The sequence below is a fragment of the Psammomys obesus genome, unplaced genomic scaffold (genome assembly GCF_907164565.1).
Source record: "Psammomys obesus unplaced genomic scaffold, mPsaObe1.curated_primary_1811, whole genome shotgun sequence".
Classification (NCBI taxonomy): domain Eukaryota; kingdom Metazoa; phylum Chordata; class Mammalia; order Rodentia; family Muridae; genus Psammomys; species Psammomys obesus.
In genome coordinates, this window is record NW_026585686.1 from 12,142,647 (window position 1) to 12,159,796 (window position 17,150).

Consider the following 17,150-nt stretch of genomic DNA (forward strand, 5'->3'; position numbering starts at 1 on the left):
TTGTTACTATAACACATAAAAATATATTAAAGAAGCAAGAAAAATACCAGGATTCAATTTCAAGCTTAGCTTGCGTAAAGTAAAAGTTTTTTTTTTTCGTTTGCATTTTTGAACAATTATGGATTGTGAAGAACAGGATAGGATAGTTAGTGTGTTGTGTATGTGTGTGTTTGTGTGTGTGTATGAATACAATACATAAGTTCACAAACTCATTATGCTTAAAGAAGCACAAACCTATTATCCAAAAAGTGAAAATAAACATGGGCTTTGAAAGGTCAGATTTCAACTCAGTGATATCTCAAAACTCCATCTGGAATTACTAAATGATTAGGCAAACCATTTTCTGAAATTCTGATTCAACAAATTTTTATTTGGTGATTATAGACAAATGCTTAGCCTAGTTTGGTTTTCTAGAATAGCAACACTACTTTGCAGAGATGTTAGGAGAAAATACATGCAAACATACGTGCAGTCAGTATGACAGAGTAGTGATCATGGATCCCAGTCCTCTTCCTAACCTACTTTTATGCCAGAGATTGGGAAAGTCTTCGTCACAAAGATGTGAAAGATATTAGGAGTTGTCCAACCACAGTCATGGGAAAGACTAGCTTCTAAATCTTTTTCTGATAAAGCAGAACTACCAAGAAGGAAAAGGGGTGAGGATCATCTCACTGAGGATAATAAGGTGAGAGATCAACAAAGTTTAAAACTAAATATGATTGACCTTACTTTAAATATAACATTACATTGTAAAATGACAGAAAGTCTGGTTGAATTGCAGAATGCCTTTGAGTGGGAGATTTTATAAGGAGTTGGACAGACAAACGTAGAGACTGTGAAGCTCAGATTGACAGTGTGACGAACACCATGCTTTATTGGTGATTGGAGGCCAGGAGCGTAAGAGTCATTGTGTTCCCTGGTCACACTGTGTCTCTGCAGTCTATTTCTCACACACATAAAAATGGAGTTCATGACTCCAGACACTTAAAAGTCCTATTGCTGAATTAGAAGGAAAGGGAAAAGCTGTTCCTATTGACTCTGGTTCAGAGCTTACGGACAAATTTTTCTGTCACATTGTATATCATTCCTATCACATTTTCAATTTTTTCGCTTTAGTTGAACAAGGACTTACCACATTTTCATCATTACACAAAGAACTGAACTAGGCACTAGAGTGACGAATTAAAAGCAGCCTTTAAAGCTTATATATAACCTGCTGCTATACATTAATAAAGATTTCTCAAGTTAGGACCTCCATTAGGAAATCTTGATCTACTGAAAACTAAAAAAAAAAAGTCACTTGTATTCCTTATTGGATATTTACTGTTAATTTATACTCATTTAAATTCCATCCATGCGTTTGACACCACAAAACTAAATGTTTCATATACCCGTCACTTTATTACATGAGGGATGTAAGAACAAACTTGTTTCTTCAGCTCATTCAGTTTCTAATAAACCCAGAATACAAATTTTGTTCCATTAAAAATAAAATGGAATCTCACTATCCTACAGCCATTTAAATGCTTTAGAATAGAACAGTCTGCTTTTTATTCCAGGAGGTGTATACAATAAATCTCATTATGAAAATTACCATATTCAGACTATCTTAATATTGCACATGCCCGTATCTCCACCACCTTCAAACAAACAAATAATGGTGGAAATTATGCAACACTGACAATTGCCAGGAAATGCTGTTGAGAAATAAACTTTTTTCCCCTCTTGTTTGTTAAAGTAAAATAGCATCTTTTCTCATTTAACTAGCTAAAATACTTCTACATTTTTAACATTTAAATAAACTGAGAAAATGGAAAATGCCAATGGACAATGACATTAATAAATGCCTTATTTTGGTGTGTGTGCCAACATACAAATATCAACACATAAAATCAAACCAATATGTTTTATGATTAAAGATGTAGAAAAATCTGTAGAAGTTCCTGTTAGTATTTGACATGATTAATTTCTGCTTACTGCTGTGTGTTATTATGCTGACTTTTTTAAAAATCTGAACATTGAGATAGCAATTTGAATAGAGGCCCTTTGAGATGTGATCTAAGTACAAGGAAGGCCTACCTGTTCTTAGTAAACTTTACTCCCGGTGAGTTCCTGGTTGGTACTCACCTCTTCTCTTTGTAAGATACAGAAAGCGTCATGACCAGTACGATACATTCACTTCATGTCTAAAAGAGCAAGAGGCATATTATATCACAAGACAGTTCTTAAACTTTTATGTGCTTCATCCCTTTGCTGAGTGAATACTGAGGTCATATTTCCTCTTCTGTGCCTGTACAGAAGTTATGTTCTGTATTTTTTCCAGGTGAAGTCAAAACAATCCAGGACTTGTTATAGTACAGTGCAACTGTATTATATCCCAATACGTTCCTCTTTTGGATTGACTCTCAGTCCCTAGGGCTCCAATAGAAAGATGTCTATATGTATCCCCACGTGTTTCTCTTTATGAGTTGCACTTCTCGGATACAATGGGGAGTCCAGCCTCTCTGTTAAGCAGAGTCCAAAAATCCTCTGTGTGCTGTCAAGCTCCTCACAGAAGTTATGGAACCCACATGACTGCAGAGTAATATTTAAGTTGCAATCTGAGATCTTCCCCATACAAATTTACTTTTTTAATACCCTGCATCTTGCTTTTTAAATGGGTGCACTAGAGCTGATCCTCCATATCTTACCCAATGCTATAGAGATCACATGAATGCTTTTGATGTAATGAAATCAAACAGAAGGCTTTTGAGCTCTGAGGTTTTAATTAAATTTAATGATTAAAATTAAAAATAAACTTTAAATTGAAAACCTTATGGAAGAAGAGGGAGACAGTAAGACCTGGAGGGGAGAGAAACTCCACAAGGAGAACAACAGAGCCAAAATACCAGGGCCTGGGGGTAGAGAGGGAGCATTCAGAGACCAATATTCCAGTCAAGGACTAAGTATGGAGAGAACCCAGCCCCCCTGCTCAGACGAAGCCCATAGGCTGCTCAGTTTCCAAGTCGGTTCCCTAGTAAGAGGTAAAGGGGCTGTCTCTGACATGAACTCAGTGGCAGACTCTTTGATCACCTCCCTCTTGGGAGAGCAGCTTTGCCAGTCCACAGAGGAAGATGATACAGCTAGCCTGGATGAGATCTGATAAGCTAGAGTCAGTTAGAAAGGAAGGAGGTCCTCCCCTATCAGGGGACTAGGGAAAGGGCACAGGGGGAGAAGAGGATGAGTGGGTGGGACTGGGAGGAGATAAGGGTGGGGGCTGCAGCAGGAATACAAAGTGAATAAATTGTAATAAATAAATAAATAATTTTAAAAAAAGAAAAGAAAACATGCTTTCAGTGTAGAGCTCTTTCACTTTTTTCCCCAAATAACTGAGTCTTGAACTACAATCGGATCCATTTGCATTTGGCTATCATTCCTAATGTGTCTTAAAATGTAGTATTGACACGATACGGGGGTAGAAAACTAATGTGCAAGTTTAAGAACATTGTTTAGTGGTTACTGTTTAATTAATTATACATTCTATTTTTATCGCCATAGGATAGTCAATGAACATCATTCTTGCAAAGCACAGGTCAATTGGTTTAAATGATTTTTCAAATGTAGAAGGAGAGTTTTGATTCTATAGTCTATTTAAAATAACAGTGGATATATAAGCCTAAAATGTCTATGATTACAGCTTAGATTAAGGAATGATTTGGTTGTGAGAGTTAGTAGTTTTTAATCTCATTTTCACAGCTAATTATGGGGTAAGTTTAGAAAATCATATGCAAGAAAGAGCATCTGTCTTCTGAATTCTCTTGATGTAAAATGATGATAACCCTTACTTGTTTCTTCTGCATCAGAGGTTTTGGAGAGTGTTCTTAATGTAATTCAGGATTTGAAGCTAAGAGTAAAGAAAACAGTAGCATAAGAGCCACGCTTCAGGAGACTTTGTGGATATTTTCCCCAGTGTGTGTAACATTTGTCAGCGTTTTTGCTTTGCTTAAACTGAATGTGCTGGTAACTGTCCAGTATGTGCACATATCTTTAAATTCTGTATACAACTTTTTATTATATAACAATACTGAATAATTACTTGATATTTAACACGGGATGAGATGCCTTCTTATCCCCTCTCTGCCGTTGTGACCTCTGTGCTTACCTAATGTTACTGAAATAAGATTTTCTATGAAACTAAAAATAAAACTTCATCATTACTTGTTTTATGGTAGTTATACAAAAAGAAGTAATATTATCAGAGTTGTTAAGGTCAGAGCATGGGCCCTCATCATCCTGAAAAGACAGTCATGGCCAGCCATTCTCAGATGGCAATTAAAAATTATAATAGTTAGAGAGGAAGAAGGTGCATTCAATATGGTCACATGTAAAATAGGATCTTTGATCCCCAAGTCTAACTTTTGCATCCTGACATGCAAAAATTTAAGATGAACTAGATGGTAGAAGTCTGCATAATTAAGTACTCCTGGTGCAGGTATATTCACCCATTATTGTCTAAGCTCCACTATCTCCTTAATTATGATCCAAAAAGATGTCATAATTGTGTGATATCTCTTCCTGGGAGATAAACTCTTCTGAATGTCTTCTACCTTTTTCTTTTCCCAGAATGTGATGTGTGCATAAATTCTATTTTTTTGAGTACCATTGCTTCAATTGTCATATCCTCATATTAAAATGTAGAAGTTTCTTGTTTAGCATATCTTCTCTTCTTCTAGGAGACTTTACACTAAGTTCTAGTGAAGGTCAGCTTCCGTATTTTCTTATTTTTCACTATGCTATTTGGGACGCTGACAAGATTTTAAGTTCTAAAATATTTACATGTACCTACACACACACACACACAGACACATTTCTTAGAGTGGTTGCTTTATTCCAGCCATGGGCGCCCCTGATAGAAGTAAACATCTTAGTGCATGTGAGTGTTTCAAATGTAGCAGCCATCTGATAGCACTGTTCACTAAGTAAGTTTAAAGTTAAATTATGTCTGTATTTCTGCCAAAGGTGCAATTGTCAGATCAGACTTACTGACTGATTGGCATACACAGTTGAGAATCAGTTGTCTTCAGCACATGTCCCTTGCGGATAATCCTGGCCATGGTAAAAAGGATGGATAAAGAAGAAAGGAGAAGGCAAATGGCAAAGCCTCCTGTTGCAGCAGTTGGCAGGTTGGTGATAGAGCAGAAGCTGAAATGACACAGATGAAAACCTCCTTGCACTTGGTATATTCCTGCAGTCAAGCTTCATTGTGACATGGTTTGCTATAGTTCTTCACCATATTCCTGAGTTCCTCCTCTGTCCTTCTATTTTCCTCTCCAAACTCTAGTCCCCAATCTCAACAGAACCCAGTAAGTAACTGTGTGAATCTGTTACCTTAACAAGTACAATCTGGAAGAAAGGATACCCACAGGGACTTCCAGAGAAGAATTTATCTTCAGACTAATACTTTTCAAATCAATTTGCAGAATACTAGACTAGTAGGAAACATTTACATAAATATTCAAACCTGGTAACATGATTATAAAGTGAATACTACACAGGAGGAAAAAAGAAAACACCACTGAAAAGGGGAAACTTGTGATTCCTCTCAAAGAGTCAGGGGCCTTTAAAATTGCTTCCCATTAAAATTGATTTCAAACGGTCATAGAAGATACCTTCCTCAAATTGGATAGACAAAAATAAGTGCAGAGCTTCTGCTGCTTACAAATATACCTGTGAAATGCTACTGTGTAAGATGGCATAACCACACATGGAAGAGTAACAAGCTGCCTAACAGAACTCAAAGCATGTCCTTAAGTACTGCCTAACAGAATGTAGGACTGGGAAGGCAGCGTGGGGAGTGGGAGAACAGTGTTTACCTTCTATGATGGGGACTTTTTCCTTGAGATGTAATCCTCAGTGTTCTAAACCAGAGTTTTCTTTGAAACCAGGAAATGTATTCTCAGAACTCCCCAATAGTTTATATTAGAATGTGTGTTTTGCTTTAAGTGTTTTATTTATTGTTTCAGTTTTCTGTTCATTTGAAAGCTAAATAGCAGACAAATAAAAACATGATAGAAAATAGATTCATATGAACGAAAATCAGAGGAATTAGGAAGCCAAACCCAAGGTTTGAAGGATAGTACAGAGAATGACTAAAAGATAAGAATCTAAAATCCAACAAACTACAGCTCATTTTTTTGTCTTATTTAATGGTCTGGTCAGAGAAATAAAAACAAAGTATTTTGAAATAGAATGCTACTTTTAAAAATGTTAGGTTACAAAAGCAAAATCCAGAAGAAAAAAATAAGTGTCAAGTATTTTAGATAGCTGACAATCACTTTGCTGGCTCCACATTCTGGCAAGAGATAATAGACCAACTCCCCATACTCCCAAGGCTATGGAGTGAGTTATAGTGCATGTTTATTATTTATTTCATGTTAATTGTGAGCTCCTCAACAACTCTGAACAATCTGGACAACTTTGTTTTGGTTTGGAGCTGGTAATAGAAGTATAGCATTGTTGAAAAACTTACCAGCGCACTAAATCACCTGATGACTATGTCTTCAAAATATGAACCTCCCACAAAATAACTATTATTTATAGAAAGATAGAGTTGTCTTTCAAAGAAATAGCTGCTTTTTTTCTTTGACTTGTCTAAAAAATTAAAACAAGTCGAAGAACTAAAACATGTTCCTTTTCAGAGTAACGAATAGCATTGACAATAGCCCACAGTGTTTCAGGGGATTTATAGGGTGATTTTGCAAATGATTATGTAAGATGTAATTTATTTTACTCTGAGTTTTACTTGGTATCATAACATGTTTAGTTGGTGCCCTTTCTCACCCATTATATGGTAACTAAATTTAAACCTTTTTCATATATGTATGCATTCTGTGAAGCCTCAATAGCAGTAGATTTCCATAGTACTTACCGAAATGCATTTAGTGTTAACTGTTTTCCCATATTAAAACCTTATCGCAGAAGACATCACTAACTTATGTCATTGATCATGGAGAATTTGACCTGGTACAAACTAGACATTTCACCCCTATTTACTAGCATTTTTGGTCCTGATATGTACTACTGACCTTTCTAGCCAACAAACAAAATCATCAATTTGTCCGTTCTACAAACCCTGCAATCTACAGTAGTGACTTGCCTCCAAGACATAGTGGTGTAATAGTGGCAGTACAAATATTTTGGAAGTAACCAACCACTTTTTTTTTTTTAAGTAGATTAAGGTCCACTTCATGAGCTGTAACCCATTCCTTGCACTGCTAATATGACCAAGAACTTGGTACTAGATAGAATATTGGCCCTAAGAGAAAACAATATACTACTACTATTCTAATAAACTAAAGGGGCGTAGCAATAAAATGACTCTAAATGAAATATTGTTGTATTCATAGAACTGATTTTCACTCAACCCTCATCAGAAATACTTCTTGCAACAAATGGTTATTAACACAGAGACCCATAAGTAGACAATGTGCAAAGAATGAGAGACTATGGAGTATTCATCTCTAAATGAGAAGTCTTTGTCATATCCTCTTCTCAAAGAGCATGGATCTATGTAGAAGAGATGACAGAAAGATTATAAATACAAGGTGTTAGACAACTGCAAGAAAATGGTGTTTTCCAGAAACAACAAGGTCAAGCACAAATGAGTTCACAGTGACTGACAGTATAAACACAGCCTTGGTAAGTTTAAATCACACAAAATCCAAGCACGGAGAAGGAGTTGTAGGCACAAAGTCCCATCCCTATCCAAGAAACTATTTTCAATTAATACCTCCTGGGAGAGGGAAAATCATTTTCTTCAATGTAATGATAGTAGGAACATTGGCCACACTTCAGGACCCAACGTTTCAGAATATTTGGCCAGCACAAAATTAATGCCATAATTTTTGTGTGCTTTTTTATTTTGTTGTTTGAAATTTTTGTATGTTTTGGTTTTTTATTTGCTTGTTTTTAATTTGGGGGCTTGTTTTGAGAGAGAGAGACAAAGAGAGAGGTAACATATCATTGGGTGGCTAGAAATGTGATGAGAATGTGGGAGTAAGAAAAATATGATCAAAATATATTTTATAAAAATACTTAAAGCCGCTTAACACAAAAAATTAAATGTTTACTTAATGATTTTAGTTGACTTATATGATTTCAAATAGCTTTTAATTTAAACATTAAATAATCTTTCCAGAAAATAAGTATACATCTCACTGGGATAGTTTGAAGACTCTATGTTAATGACACTAATAATACTTTCAATCTCAAGCACTAATTAACCAATGTAATTTAGTAATAAATTAAATAAATTTAAAATGATTTAATAATAAATTCATTGAATAAAAATTCAACACAAATATTTTCTCTGTGAGGTACTTAAAATTGTCTTACGGTATTGATTTCAATGATTTTTAATATAGAAATAAAATTCTATTTGTATATATATTAAATCAAGTGCAAGAGAATAGGAGCTAAAGCTGGTTCAACCCATCATTAGAGTCTTTCCAATGATAAAGCCTTGACAGCCTTGACGGGGAATAACAATGCTAAATGACACACATAGTCACAGTTTGGCTATCCTCCTCTTAATAGAGACATCTTAGTACAAATTTCTCCTTTACTCAATGATTTGGCTGAAGAAGCAGTGCTGTAATGGGCCACATGAAATGATGCTGAATTCTAAGTATATTTTTATGACCATGCTTGGTTATGATGCACATTAAGCATTTTACATATTTTTTGACTCTCATTATCTGTGATATCAGTTGTGTGTTAACATGTACAAACTTACTTCCTCAAAATATAATTCTGGTATTTATATATGAAATCATGAATGGTCAGAAAATGAATGAATTATTCACCAATGGTTAATAAGATTACTAAATCACAATATGAAGCTTGGAAAATATTAGACACAAACCACACAGCCAGCAAGTAGGGAGACTAAAATTTGTAAATGGAATGCCTGATCCCAGAAGCAGTGCTCTTAAGTTTTACGCATTAAGGCTTATGTTAAAAGCAGGCTAATGGACAAATGGACCACACCAGCTCCTGAGTTCACTGCTGCTCAGCCAGGGGTGGCAGACTGGTCTGAGGGTGTGCAGGGCCCCTCTGTACCCGTCCAGCAGTTTTCTACTGAAGACTGGAGTACCTAGCCAGCCACGGAACACTGGTCAGCAGCTCCCATAGAACAGGCCACCAAGTGGGTTGGAGCCACCACTAAGTGGTCCTGAGCTACTCTGCAGACACGTGAGCAAAGGGGAAAAAAGTAAAAGGGAAATAAGGTTCCTAAAAGCTGAAAAAAAAATCAGTCTAACACAAATTATATCACACCATGTAAGAGTAGCTTTTACATGTAGTATGAGTACTACACTCATAATCAAGTATTTCTTCCCAATTAAGGACTAAAATGTTCAGGTAGCTAACTGGGTCAGCTAAAATTAGACAGATGAGAAGTCCCAAGAATATATGTGAATGGAGTTTTACAGGATAACTTAATATCCATGTATTATAAGTATGAGAAGAGGTCTATGAGGTGAAGCAGGAGCTTATCAGGAAAGGAAGGGTAGAAATAGGATGTGTTCCAGACATAATCTGATGGTTTAGTGCTTCTAGAGCAGAAAAGGGAGATGGGGTTTGGGAAATAATAGGATATTAACTGGAAGTTCATAGAAAGCTTTTGTGCTAAGATGAGGATGGTGGTTTTTATTCTGAGTAAGACTGGGTCGATTTGTAATTCAGAATGATCACTGTAATATAACAGAGAACTGAATGCATTAGAGGAGCCATATGCTTTCTTTGTCAATGGATTCTACCTAAAACAACACTGGCTAGGAAAGGCAAAGACACTAGATAGATAGATAGATAGATAGATAGATAGATAGATAGATAGATAGATAGATAGATAGACAGACACATAGCTAACTTGGCAAACATGTCATATAACTCTGTCATGGAGCTACTAGAAAAGAATACAGAAAGAGGTAGCTTTAAAATTAGCTCTTTAGCTGATGTCCTTGTTGTGACAAAAAATATTACAATAACAACTCAAAGATAGAGTTTCTGAGTGTTTTCAGTTCATAGCGACACAGAGTAGCTCAGTCTGTGGTTCTATCTTACATGGTTCTGCACCAGGAGGCAGAGAGTAGACAGGACCCCAATCAAGTACAGTTTTTACAGATCTAGTCACCTATTTTGCCTTCCCAGGCCCTACTTCCTAAGGATTAAGCACACCTTCAAAATAATACCATAAGCTGGGCAGCAAGTGCTCAAAGTATGAGCCTCTGAGTCACATTCCAGATCCAAACCATAATAAAAGTCAAAGATTTATTTTGGAAGAAAATAAATGAAGCATTTTTCATTTTCTAAGCTTAAGAGAAGCCACTGCTAGTCTGGTCCTCACCCCCAAAGGAAAAAAAAAATGAGCTAAACTTTTATTACATATTGTGAGCTACTCAACTGGAAACATTCGATCTTAGAAGTGATGAATGAAGTCCTTTTCCTCTCCATCCAAACAATGCTCAGCTAACTGCTGAGTGTTTGCAACTGTCGCTGGTTTTACCAGCTTAGCTCTCTAAAAGCTTTGGTTAGCTTTTAAAAATGAGACTGCAAAGCTTCTGTGCAACAATTCAGGAGCATCTCTTCTGTATTGATGATCTGAGTAATTCATGTATAATTGCTGAATGAAGGTTAATGATTTGAATCTTAATATCACTAGTACTTTCTATTTTGCTGTGAAGGTCTCTAGAAATTGTCAAATAAGATTTGTTTCTTCCCAGACTTCAATTTCTTAGACATTCATCTCCACTTTGCAGACATTCAAATGTATATGATAAGAAACATTGTGCTTGCCTGCTTTAGCTAAGATTTTCTTGGTAGCAATTTGGAATAAAATAGTAACAGTTCTCCTTAAAATTGAGTATGTTAATGAAGTTGGAAAGTCTGATTTAAAATACCAAGGGATCTGACAAAAACAACTTAAGTTGACTTAAAAGAAAAGGCATAAAACACGAAAGCCTCGTGAAAGTATTTTTTTCCCCCCTGAACTAATGCTTATGTGATTCTTAAAGTGTATGGCTATGTTTTCTAAATGTATTTAGAAGATAGATTGATATTTTTCAGAAAAGGGAAATTTAAAGTTGTGAAATCTTTGTTTAACAATTATCAGCACTTACATAAGGAAGAGTTTGTGCCACAAATCTTACAAGTTCAAACACATTATCACTTGTACATTTTCAACTTGATTATAGGTGAATGCAGAATCTAGCATTCATGTCCTTATGTTCTTATCTATGTCCTCTTCACATTCTCTTGCTACATGGTGTGTGTGTGTGTGTGTGTGTGTGTGTGTGTCTGTGTTGATACATGCCTGGTTTTTTACTCCCTATTTCCTCCTACCAGCATGTATTTTTCTTTTCTCTTATAAAGACACTAGACATTAGAGTAGGGTCAATTTTAAGGAACTATGCCACCATTTTACCTTGAGTACATCAATCAATACCTTATTTTCAAATATGTATGAATTCTGTGGTTTTATATAGACATAAATTTAAGGAGGACACCAAAAGAAAGAAACACTACAAAACCCAGAATTAAGGATGGTGCTTACTTTGCTTGGCAATAATTTTGTATATCTTTACTTCAAAACAAACTTGTGTTAATATTAAATATTTTTTCACCCAAATCATAACTAGGTATTATCTTGCTTAGCTTCCAAGATCAAGCAAATTTAGGGTGGTATGGCCATACTCACAGCATCTCTGGTTACCAAGTTATCCAAGGCCTGTGTGTAATGCTGACATCAGCATCCTAGTGTGATGGGAAATGGACACATGTGCCCTAGCTGAGGAGATACAGAAAGTTAATGAGGAATGAAGAGTCAGTTTTTTTTAAAGTATGTGAACCCTAGTAAGTTGATCACACACATTGGATAACCCCACACTCAACAAATGGGTTATGCTTCTTTTAAAGAAGGGATGCCTGTGTGAGGTGAATCAGGGAGGAATTAGGGAAAGAAGGCATGAATATGCTCAAAAATAATTGCACTAAACTATCACAAACTTTTTTATAATTGAGTTTTTATTTAACATTTTATACAATATGTTTTGATCATACCATTTGTCCTCCCCAGTTCCTCTCAAATTCTCCTTACCTCCTTACACAGCCAACCTCATGTTCTCTCTGTCTCTCCTGGTCTTTCTTTCAAATGGAAACAAAATAAAACAAACAATCTGAAAGAAAAATAAAACCAGTATTTTTTTTAAAATAAAGCATATGAAAAAAACAAACACGACTACAGTACATGGAGTCCTTCTGTGTTGGCCTAGAGTGTGGTTGATATATCCAACATACTCTCTTGGAGAAAACTGAGTTTCCTTTTCTAAGCAGCTATTAATTTCAAATAGCCTCTTAGTTATGGGTAGCACTTTGTATCCACTTCCCCATCTCAGTGCTGGAATTTTGTCTGCCTTGAACCTTTGCAGGCCTTGTGCTTGCTTTCAATAGTCTCTGAGTGAATTCATAGGTGTTTTAATCTTGTGCCTTAATGATGGTGTGTCTGGATGACCTTGGCGTTATCCAATACCTCTGGCTTTTATAATCTTTCTGCCTCTTCTTTGTCATAGATACCTTCTCCTTGATAGCAGTGGCATAACATATTTTATTAAGAATAAATAAATGCCCTTCATCCATGTTAGTGTGTGTGTACTGACACTGTAATTTTTTAGTATTGTTCAGGAATCCATACTGTTGAGGTAACATGGGTGGGGCTTCCCTTTTATTTCTGGAAACACAATCTCAGCAGACTTCTGTTCCTCTGGCTCTTAAAATATGTCTTCCTCCTCTTCCAAGTTATTTCTTGAGCCTTTGGTACAGGGGTTATGTTGCAGATATATCTGTTGTGGCTAGATTCCCCATAATCTCATAAGACAAAGAACAATAGGCAATAAATGACTGCTAAAAGTAGTAGAATAAATATCTTCAGATGTGACTCTTAGTTGGTTAAGAACTACAAAGTGAGCTGGGCGCAGTGGCGGCCGCTTGTAATCCAGGATCAGGGAGGCAGAGGCAGGTGGGTCTCTGTGGAGTGACAAGGGACTGTCCCATCTCTCATCTTAAACCAGTAGCAGCTTCAATCCTGTCCCCATGGAGAACTCATTGAGAAAATTATTAGCTGCTAGGACTTCAGGAACTTTAAAAGGCAAAGTTTAAGTAGATGTGCATTTAAGTGTCTGTATGATAGTTAGCTGTTCCCCATTGACTCTAAGGCCAGTGTTTGTGATGACCCACCAGAGCAAGGGGGTATCCATTTCTATTTGTACAATGAAGTCTAAGTACTCTAAATAATGTGCAGAACTAAAAACTCCCTTTTTCTTAAAATATAACTCATTAGTTTTTCAATATACATTTAATCTCAATAAATAACAAACACTGCTCATATACAAAGCACATGCCATGATTTCTAGTTTCTCTCAAATATAAAAAGTACAAGTCAAGAGGCACATAGAGTAATGTGGCAAATGTAGAGTAAGAGACTGAAAAAATGCAAATGACAGTCCCTCAACTCCCTCAACCCTTTGCTCATAGGCAGTGTTCTTTGAGTGCCTATCCTGATCATCTACACAAACTACAAGCTGCTCTTTCATTTACTGGGGTCAGAATACCAGATCTCATGATGACTGTAACTACAAAAAAACATTAAATAGAGACAGGAATGAGGTCTTCAAATTGAGCTTAACTCAGAGAGAGAGCACTTTGAGAAGACAGTGTGTTAGCATTTTACAGTGTCTTGTAACACATTTTTTGGGGAGTGTAAAGAAAGACTGAAGCTTGGCACGCTTATTCTTGCCCTCTGGTCAAGTGGTGAGGCTTGTCTCTTAGTCTCCTGATACTGATGGTCTTAGAGTCTCCCACACTTTTCCCTCCTTATGTGCTCGCTGTGCAGCAGAGGTTTCCAGCATACCACGACTGCTTAGTGTTGCAGTTCTTTATCTCATTTCACCATTTGATTTGCATCTAAGTTAAAGGCTACTGAACAACCCAGGGTTAGCAGGGTGCAGGAAGGCACTAACTCCATTCTACAGTGCCAAGCTCAGGCAAATGAATAAGACCAATTCCCTCCTGCCAATCACCACTGTTTTCTTCTAATTCCTTTTTCCTTTTTAGAACTTTTCCATATTAGAATATAGTGTTGAACATGTGTTTAGGAAGGTGCCTGGAATAAACTCATCAGTTGTTAAGTGTATAATGGTTGTCGTAATATTCAAACATGGCAGTAGAAATTGAGCACTAGTTAGAATAGTTAAAAGGAGTTGCCTCCAAGAGACCTTTTGGTTACATGAATGGTAATTTTCAAATTACCATTTGGAAATTAAATGAGATCACATATTATAGCTACAAACTGTTTAGTGCTATTTGTTCTTTTTAACTATTCACAAGTATTCCTTATAGTAAAATTAAATTGAATCATTAAATGAGAAGAGAGACTAAGTGTTACATTTATCCAATAACAGACAGGAGGAGTGAAATAGCTAATGTTCATTTGTGTGCTTATTTATTCCATGTACCATTTTTACTTCTTGCTTGATACTAAGAATGTGATTCCACTATCTTAAATTTCCTTTGGGGGAATTCCTGTGGGGGAATCCAGTGCTGAGAAGGTATAAACACTTATTTTCAAATGTCCACTATTGTGTTTTCATTAAAATCTCTGCTATTTCACCTATTGCCTGCTCCCATCTCTCTTTAATCTAATTGCAGATAATAAAATCCATCCAGATTATTTGGGAAAATTCACATAATCACAGCTGGCTTTTTTTCATTTTGCAAAATGACTTCTAAAACAGGAAAAAGTGTATTGAGTTATTGTTGAATTATTATCAATGAGAAATTTTGTTAGAACTAATTATTGAAAAAAATAAACAAAATTTATTTTGTCATACATATGTGACAGTTTAATAGTAAGAGTATGTTACTATGTTCAGATTTATTTAACTTTTCCAACCTATGATTCTTTTATTAATAATAATTTTTATGTTTGTGTGTATGTGTGTGTGTATTTGTGTGTGTCTGAGTACACATGTGGCAGTGTTATCAGGTGTCCATAGAGTCCACAAGAAAGTTTCAGATGTCCTGTAGCTGGTTACATGTGCTTGTGAGCATCTTACTGGAAGCAAAGCTCTGGCTGTTTGCAGCTCTTAACCACTGAGTTCTCCAGCCTCTATTTCCATATTACTCCTGAAACTGCATATATAATGTGAAATCAGTCATATTTTATGGAGGATGTAAGAATGTTAATCTGAAGTGGTGAACACAATGGTGTCATTATTATTATTGTTAATATAAATTAGTTTAGTAAAATAGGAAAACAAGGTTTTAGACTAATGGTCATGAGAATCCTTTTTTTTTTTTTTTTTTTTTTGTCTGAGAATATGCTACAATTTGTCTTCTCTTAAGATTGTTTATGGGTCATTTTTTTCGGTGCTAATGCCTTTACAAATTAGATTATTTTTAACAAAAGTTGAAATGTCTGTTCTTATCAAGTCCTTGAATACATACTTTCAAGCAATAGAGTAGGGCTTGTCTTAGAGAAGGACATCCTCTAAAGAAGGGGCTGTTCTGTATACCAAACATAGACAATATGTGGAATTCAGCTAAAGAGTATGATCCGTGTTCTAGAGCTGAGGCTGCGGAGTGTCTCAAGTGTCTATGAGGATTGTGTGCAGTTTCAGAATAAAGCAGCAGTGCCAAAACGGAGTCAGAAAGCATGCACAGGACCCTACCAGTTTGGGAAAAGCAATGACAATGGAAGTCAATGGAAAAATGGTTTAGACACAAGCAAGAACACAAAAGCACCAGACCATAAACTATTAATGTAGTAAATATTGCTGGATGTAAAACCGAAGTTAGAGATAGGAAATGATGAACACTGAAACGACACAGGAAGCAGTTTACAAGAGCCTGGGAGGAGCAGTGTCTATGACACTACACATTGTATGTGTCCATAGTGGAGGGTGTAATGGGAGGTACATTTATGTTCAGAATCACATAGAACCAGTTTGAAAAGACGTGGCATATCATAGGGGAAGAAAATGGGGCCAATGAAGACTAAATATCTAACGCTTACTAGGAAGGCTCTGTACCTCAATTTTCTGAGTTCTTTATATCATAGCATTGCTTAAATTAACCATACAGGTAACCCATGATATTTGAAATGAAGGCAACAGTATTTATATCTGGCATAATAGTTCATAATTGATCATATTGACAAATATATGCTTTGAGTTATGGTAACATGAGGCTCCCATAAAGTAGCTAGATCTTAAACAGTAAATGATTTAAAAACATAGAACATGAACAAGCAACTCTGACTCGCAAAACTATTTTAACTTATTAATATTTTCTATTCACTGTTTCCTGGCCATGAATAAAATTTCTGTTATTTCCGAATTTAGGTATTTGGAAAAATTTGAGAAGACATAAATCATCTAACTAGAAATGATCTAGAGCTAAGCAGAGCCATTTCTTTCTTTCAAATGATTGGGATTTCTATGATTTTTTTTCCTTTAAATTTATTGTTTATAATTTATCCACTTTACTTTCTGATGGTTGCTGCTTCCCTTGTCTCCTCCCAGTCCATCCTCCCTCCCTCTTATCCACTATTTCCTCCCTTATTTCTCACAAAGGGGCAAGCCTCTTACAGCCTATCAAATCTCATTAGGACTGTCTCCAAACTCTTCCTCTGTGGCCTGGCAATGCCTTCCGCCACCATGGGGAATGGATCAAAGAGCAGGCCCACAGAGTCCATGTCAGGGACAGCCCCTGCCTCCCTTACTGGGGAATGTACATGGAAACTGAGCTGCTAATATGCTACATCTGAACAGGGGATCTAGGTCTCCTTCATGAATAGCCTTTGGTTGGAATATCAGTAGCTGCACTCCCCCATGGGCCCAGAATTGTTGACTCTGTTGGTCTTATAGAGTTCCTGTCCGCTCTGGGTACTCCAATTTCCCCACTCTTTCCTACAACTCCCTGGGCTTTGCCCAAAGTTAGGCAACAAGCCTTAGAATCTGCTTTGATACCCTACATGGTAGAGTCTTTCAGAGAACATTTATAATACGCTACCATCCTGTTCCCTCTCATTAACTGCTTCTGGTTTCTATTTTATTTGC

The 17,150-nt window shown here is 36.2% G+C and overlaps 1 protein-coding gene across 5 annotated transcripts in view; it reads left to right on the forward strand.

Annotated features, from left to right (window-relative positions):
- Ptprd (protein tyrosine phosphatase receptor type D) overlaps nucleotides 1–17,150 on the forward strand; it is a gene marked incomplete in the record, with an annotated part of 2,622,804 nt that overhangs the window by 1,528,186 nt on the left and 1,077,468 nt on the right.